Genomic DNA, 7,917 nt, shown 5'->3' with positions numbered 1-7,917 from the left:
CAAGCACAGCACCCCAAAAAGCCCTTTTTAGGGCTATATTTCGTGCCGTTTTTTTTTTTTTCAATTTTTTTTTTATTAGCATTTGCCTGGCTTTCAGGCTGTGTGTTTAAGGCTCACAGCATATGCTGCTGTGATTACTGCCACCACTGATATCTCCCTAACAACATTAGTTTAAATTTAACTAACCAAAAATTTTTATTATTTTGCTAGTATATTTTTTTTTCATTTTCTATCAGGCCTGTGTCACACAGCATATACTCTGGTTCATTGCTCTGTGCCAACCACCAGTGTTAATATCCGTTTATAACATTATTTTAAATTAAAAAAAAAAAAAAAAAAAAATATTTTGCTAATGTAATCTAATTACAGTTACTATTAGGCCTGTGTCTGTCAGGCTCACTCAGCATTAATATACCTCATTTTTTCAGTCTTTTGGTTAATTGGTCTGTGCCAGGCATCCACCCAGCACTCATATCTTCTTCACCTTAATTTAAATTTAAAAAAATACATTTTTAAATATGTTTGATAGTGTAATCTAATATAATTTTCTATCAGGCCTTTGTGTTTTGCTGACATACAGAGCCTACTGTGTTTACTTGCTGCCCTCCCTAGTCTATGAGCCACGACTCATATGTGTTTAACCTTTTTTTAATTCCCCCCCCCAAAAAATAATTTAAATCATTTTTCTAGTGTAATCTAATAGTATTTTCTATCAGGCGTGTGTGTATCTGACTTACAGAGCCTACTGTTTTTAATAGCTGCCCTTCCAAGGCTAGACAGCCACGACTCATATTTATGTGCTTAACATTTTTCTTTAAATTGCCAAAAAAGTCTTTAAATCATTATGCTAGTGTAATCTAATTTTATTTTCTATCAGGCCTGTGTCTAACTGTCTATCTGACTTACAAAGCATACTGTTGTTAATTGCTGCCCTACGTAGCAGCCAGCCAGTGCGACCACTCATATGTGCATTGCACTTCTTAACATTATTTTAATATTAAAATCTAAAATTTTAAAATATTTTGCTAGTGTAATCTAACTTAATTTTCTATCAGGCCTGTGTTTTTGTCACTTACACAGCATACTGTGTTAAATTGCTGCCCTACCTACCATCCACGACTCATATCTGCCAGCCTGTGTGCCAGGCCCAAGTAGCCAATTAGTGGCACCAATCATAATTCTTGTAACAGTATATAAAAAAATAAAAATCGAGTTACCGGAACCGGGAGATGAGATGACAACGTCAACCCTGCAGAAAGCCATTGATCTGGTAACAAAGGCCACAGAGGAAGATAAGAATAAGAATTATGAGGAAGCCTTGAGGCTGTACCAGCATTCAGTGGAGTATTTCCTGCATGCAATCAAATATGAAGCTCACAGTGACAAAGCCAAGGAGAGCATACGAGCCAAATGCATGCAGTACTTGGACCGGGCAGAAAAGCTGAAGGATTATCTGAAAACCAAGGACAAGCAAAACAAGAAGCCTGTGAAGGAGTCGCAGAATGAGAAGGGAAGTGACAGTGACAGTGAGGGTGAAAACCCAGAGAAGAAGAAATTGCAGGAGCAGCTGATGGGTGCAATTGTCATGGAGAAGCCGAATGTACGATGGAACGATGTGGCCGGTCTGGAAGGTGCGAAGGAAGCTCTGAAAGAGGCTGTAATATTGCCTATAAAGTTCCCCCACTTATTCACAGGGAAACGCACACCATGGCGGGGTATCCTACTCTTTGGACCTCCTGGAACTGGGAAGTCATACCTGGCTAAAGCTGTAGCTACAGAAGCAAACAACTCCACATTCTTCTCTGTGTCCTCCTCAGACCTTATGTCCAAGTGGCTGGGCGAGAGTGAAAAGCTGGTGAAGAACCTTTTTGAATTGGCTTGGCAGCATAAACAATCTATTATCTTCATTGATGAGGTTGACTCACTGTGTGGCTCTCAAAATGAGAATGAGAGTGAAGCAGCTCGCAGAATTAAGACAGAGTTCCTGGTGCAGATGCAGGGAGTTGGAAATAGCAGTGATGGAATCCTTGTCCTTGGAGCTACTAACATCCCTTGGGTGCTGGACTCTGCCATCCGGAGACGATTTGAAAAGCGTATATACATCGCCTTGCCTGAGGAAGCTGCTCATGCTCAGATGTTTCGGTTGCACCTGGGCAAACCCCCCACAGTCTGAATGAGGCAGATGTGCATGAGCTTGCCAAAAAAACAGAAGGTTACTCGGGTGCGGACATCAGCATAATTGTCCGGGATGCACTAATGCAGCCTGTTCGAAAGGTGCAGTCTGCTACACACTTCAAAAAGGTGCTGGGTCCCTCCCGAAGCAATCCTGCAATCATGGTAGATGACCTTCTGACACCCTGCTCTCCGGGAGATCCTGGAGGCAAGGAAATGACCTGCATGGAAGTGCCCAGTGACAAACTGATGGAGCCTGTGGTCTCCAAGTCTGACATGCTTCGCTCTTTGGCTATCACACGTCCTACGGTGAACACTGAGGATCTTCTAAAGGTGAAGAAATTTACGGAAGACTTTGGACAGGAAGGATGAGCCTTGAGAAGCAGTAAGAAGGGGGGCATGCCTTTTGGACACAGTGTTTGCTTGCTTATCTCTAAAGGCCCCCCATGGAGAGCGAAAGCAGGAATCTTACAGCTCTGGAGAATCTCCCCTGTATATCCAGGACTTTATCCCTCCCCCATGTGCTGCCTGAGCTCTACAACCCATCAACAAGCTAATGTTCCTGAGGTTTATATTAATTTGTCATAAGTCTCAAGTCAGGTGACTGCTTTTCCATTTGCAGAACGATCAGGAAAGCCTCTGCCTGATAAGTAAAAACTGACATTTTTGTTATTAAATAACTAACATTACACCATTCCCCCTTTTAGTCCCTGACTCTGCAAAGTGGGGGTGGGACTCTCCCCCTTTGCTCTGCCACTCCCTTGCTGGTACTGGTTGCATTCATGGGATGATGTTCAGCTGTGTAAATATATCCTTTCTCTTTGAGTTGATGCCACATCCTGTCTGGTGCTCATTTGTACATAAGTGCTGCATCTATAGGAGATCTTTGTCAAGGCCCTGCAGAAGTGACATTATCAGGACATTGAGCAGCTTTCTTGGGGGGATGAGGTGTCATTTTCTCTCTCCTCTTTATTTTATGTCGTGTTATTTATTGAGATGATGCCTGTATGGTACCACTGAACAGCTGCTCTTATAAATAAAAGTAGTAACATTTCCCACAGTGTACACACGCAAACCGTGCTTTGTATACCTGCTAAAGGTTGGCAAGCACATGTAGAAATGGCCCTGGCATTGCTGTCCTGTTACATGACATTGTAGGTGTAGCATATTATTGCAGGAAAGCACTCAGGCGTGTTGATTAGTTCAACATGGAAAATGTACTGTTCTTTTTCAGTAACCTGGGTGACACTACATACCAGAAATCAGGTGTTTGTTTTTTGTTTGTTTTTATTGATCACCAACACAAAATAAAGACGTTGCCAGCAAAAAAAAATAAAAAAATAAAAAAAAAAATCATAATTTTTTGGACTGCAAATATTCAGTCTCCTAGTGTCCTTGAATTGCATCTACCTCTTGCCTGCCAGCCTTTTGTGCCAGGCTGTCTTGCCAACTATTTACACCAATCCTAATTGTTGTCACAGTATAGTTACTAAATAAAATTAAAAAATTCTTGATTGTTGATCTTAATCCTCAGTTTGCTCGTGCCCTAGAATTGCACTTTTCTACTGCCTTCCAAGCCTGTGTGCCAGGCCTACTTGAAAAATATTTACACCAATCATATTTGTTGTCACAGTATTCTTATTAATTAAAAATTTAAATTTTGGGCAATATTTGTGGCGAATCCTCAATTTGCTGGTGCCAGTGAATTGCACTTTCCTCCTGCCTTGCATCCTGCTGTGTGCCAGGCCCACCTAGCCAATTATTGCCAGCAATCCTATTTCTTTTAACAGTATTGCAAAAATTGTCAATCATCACTGTTTTGACAGTCAGTAATCAGTCTCCTAGTGTCCTTGAATTGCATTTACCTCCTGCCTGCCAGCCTTTTGTGCCAGGCCGTCTTGCCAACTAATTACACCAATCCTAATTGTTGTCACAGTATAGTTACTAATTAAAATTTAAAAATTCCTGATTGTTGATCTTAATCCTCAGTTTGCTCGTGCCCTAGAATTGCACTTTTCTACTGCCTTCCAAGCCTGTGTGCCAGGCCTACTTGAAAAATATTTACACCAATCATATTTGTTGTCACAGTATTCTTACTAATTAAAAATTAAAATTTTGGTTAATATTTGTTGGGAATCCTCAGTTTGCTGGTGCCAGTGAATTGCACTTTCCTCCTGCCTTGCAGCCTGCTGTGTGCCAGGCCCACCTAGCCAATTATTGCCAGCAATCATATTTCTTTTAACAGTATTGCAAAAATTGTCATTCATCACTGTTTTGACTGTCAGTATTCAGTCGCCTAGTGTCCTTGAATTGCATTTACCTCCTGCCTGCCAGCCTTTTGTGCCAGGCTGTCTTGCCAACTATTTACACCAATCCTAATTGTTTTCATAGTATAGTTACTAATTAAAATTAAAAAATTCTTGATTGTTGATCTTAATCCTCAGTTTGCTCGTGCCCTAGAATTGCACTTTTCTCCTGCCTTCCAAGCCTGTGTGCCAGGCCTACTTGAAAAATATTTACACCAATCATATTTGTTGTCACAGTATTCTTAGTAATTAAAAATTTAAATTTTGGGTAATATTTGTGGCGAATCCTCAGTTTGCTGGTGCCAGTGAATTGCACTTTCCTCCTGCCTTGCAGCCTGCTGTGTGCCAGGCCCACCTAGCCAATTATTGCCAGCAATCCTATTTCTTTTAACAGTATTGCCAAAATGGTCAATCATCACTGTTTTGACAGTCAGTAATCAGTCTCCTAGTGTCCTTGAATTGCATCTACCTCTTGCCTGCCAGCCTTTTGTGCCAGGCCGTCTTGCCAACTATTTACACCAATCCTAATTGTTGTCACAGTATAGTTACTAAATAAAATTAAAAAATTCTTGATTGTTGATCTTAATCCTCAGTTTGCTCGTGCCCTAGAATTGCACTTTTCTACTGCCTTCCAAGCCTGTGTGCCAGGCCTACTTGAAAAATATTTACACCAATCATATTTGTTGTCACAGTATTCTTATTAATTAAAAATTTAAATTTTGGGCAATATTTGTGGCGAATCCTCAGTTTGCTGGTGCCAGTGAATTGCACTTTCCTCCTGCCTTGCATCCTGCTGTGTGCCAGGCCCACCTAGCCAATTATTGCCAGCAATCCTATTTCTTTTAACAGTATTGCAAAAATTGTCAATCATCACTGTTTTGACAGTCAGTAATCAGTCTTCTAGTGTCCTTGAATTGCATTTACCTCCTGCCTGCCAGCCTTTTGTGCCAGGCCGTCTTGCCAACTAATTACACCAATCCTAATTGTTGTCACAGTATAGTTACTAATTAAAATTTAAAAATTCTTGATTGTTGATCTTAATCCTCAGTTTGCTCGTGCCCTAGAATTGCACTTTTCTACTGCCTTCCAAGCCTGTGTGCCAGGCCTACTTGAAAAATATTTACACCAATCATATTTGTTGTCACAGTATTCTTAGTAATTAAAAATTTAAATTTTGGGTAATATTTGTGGCGAATCCTCAGTTTGCTGGTGCCAGTGAATTGCACTTTCCTCCTGCCTTGCAGCCTGCTGTGTGCCAGGCCCACCTAGCCAATTATTGCCAGCAATCCTATTTCTTTTAACAGTATTGCAAAAATTGTCAATCATCACTGTTTTGACTGTCAGTATTCAGTCTCCTAGTGTCCTTGAATTGCATTTACCTCCTGCCTGCCAGCCTTTTGTGCCAGGCTGTCTTGCCAACTATTTACACCAATCCTAATTGTTGTCACAGTATAGTCACTAATTAAAATTAAAAAATATTTGATTGTTGATCTTAATCCTCAGTTTGCTCGTGCCCTACAATTGCACTTTTCTACTGCCTTCCAAGCCTGTGTGCCAGGCCTACTTGAAAAATATTTACACCAATCATATTTGTTGTCACAGTATTCTTACTAATTAAAAATTAAAATTTTGGTTAATATTTGTTGGGAATCTTCAGTTTGCTGGTGCCAGTGAATTGCACTTTCCTCCTGCCTTGCAGCCTGCTGTGTGCCAGGCCCACCTAGCCAATTATTGCCAGCAATCCTATTTCTTTTAACAGTATTGCAAAAATTGTCATTCGTCACTGTTTTGACTGTCAGTATTCAGTCGCCTAGTGTCCTTGAATTGCATTTACCTCTTGCCTGCCAGCCTTTTGTGCCAGGCCGTCTTGCCAACTAATTACACCAATCCTAATTGTTGTCACAGTATAGTTACTAATTAAAATTAAAAAATTCTTGATTGTTGATCTTAATCCTCAGTTTGCTCGTGCCCTAGAATTGCACTTTTCTACTGCCTTCCAAGCCTGTGTGCCAGGCCTACTTGAAAAATATTTACACCAATCATATTTGTTGTCACAGTATTCTTAGTAATTAAAAATTTAAATTTTGGGTAATATTTGTGGCGAATCCTCAGTTTGCTGGTGCCAGTGAATTGCACTTTCCTCCTGCCTTGCAGCCTGCTGTGTGCCAGGCCCACCTAGCCAATTATTGCCAGCAATCCTATTTCTTTTAACAGTATTGCAAAAATTGTCAATCATCACTGTTTTGACTGTCAGTATTCAGTCTCCTAGTGTCCTTGAATTGCATTTACCTCCTGCCTGCCAGCCTTTTGTGCCAGGCTGTCTTGCCAACTATTTACACCAATCCTAATTGTTGTCACAGTATAGTTACTAATTAAAATTAAAAAATATTTGATTGTTGATCTTAATCCTCAGTTTGCTCGTGCCCTACAATTGCACTTTTCTACTGCCTTCCAAGCCTGTGTGCCAGGCCTACTTGAAAAATATTTACACCAATCATATTTGTTGTCACAGTATTCTTACTAATTAAAAATTAAAATTTTGGTTAATATTTTTTGGGAATCCTCAGTTTGCTGGTGCCAGTGAATTGCACTTTCCTCCTGCCTTGCAGCCTGCTGTGTGCCAGGCCCACCTAGCCAATTATTGCCAGCAATCCTATTTCTTTAACAGTATTGCAAAAATTGTCATTCATCACTGTTTTGACTGTCAGTATTCAGTCGCCTAGTGTCCTTGAATTGCATTTACCTCTTGCCTGCCAGCCTTTTGTGCCAGGCCGTCTTGCCAACTAATTACACCAATCCTAAATGTTGTCACAGTATAGTTACTAATTAAAATTTAAAAATTCTTGATTGTTGATCTTAATCCTCAGTTTGCTCGTGCCCTAGAATTGCACTTTTCTACTGCCTTCCAAGCCTGTGTGCCAGGCCTACTTGAAAAATATTTACACCAATCATATTTGTTGTCACAGTATTCTTAGTAATTAAAAATTTAAATTTTGGGTAATATTTGTGGCGAATCCTCAGTTTGCTGGTGCCAGTGAATTGCACTTTCCTCCTGCCTTGCAGCCTGCTGTGTGCCAGGCCCACCTAGCCAATTATTGCCAGCAATCCTATTTCTTTTAACAGTATTGCAAAAATTGTCAATCATCACTGTTTTGACTGTCAGTATTCAGTCTCCTAGTGTCCTTGAATTGCATTTACCTCCTGCCTGCCAGCCTTTTGTGCCAGGCTGTCTTGCCAACTATTTACACCAATCCTAATTGTTGTCACAGTATAGTTACTAATTAAAATTAAAAAATATTTGATTGTTGATCTTAATCCTCAGTTTGCTCGTGCCCTACAATTGCACTTTTCTACTGCCTTCCAAGCCTGTGTGCCAGGCCTACTTGAAAAATATTTACACCAATCATATTTGTTGTCACAGTATTCTTACTAATTAAAA

At 40.2% G+C, this 7,917-nt stretch overlaps 1 pseudogene; it reads left to right on the top strand.

Moving 5' to 3' along the window:
- The first annotated feature begins 1,216 nt into the window (after positions 1–1,216).
- LOC128642636 (vacuolar protein sorting-associated protein 4A-like) lies at positions 1,217–3,007 on the top strand (annotated as a pseudogene).
- The last annotated feature ends 4,910 nt before the right edge of the window (positions 3,008–7,917 follow it).

Source organism: Bombina bombina, chromosome 1 (assembly GCF_027579735.1).
Source record: "Bombina bombina isolate aBomBom1 chromosome 1, aBomBom1.pri, whole genome shotgun sequence".
Lineage (NCBI taxonomy): Eukaryota > Metazoa > Chordata > Amphibia > Anura > Bombinatoridae > Bombina > Bombina bombina.
The sequence above is the reverse complement of the archived record's forward strand: the minus strand, read 5'-3'. Positions and strand labels throughout refer to the sequence as shown.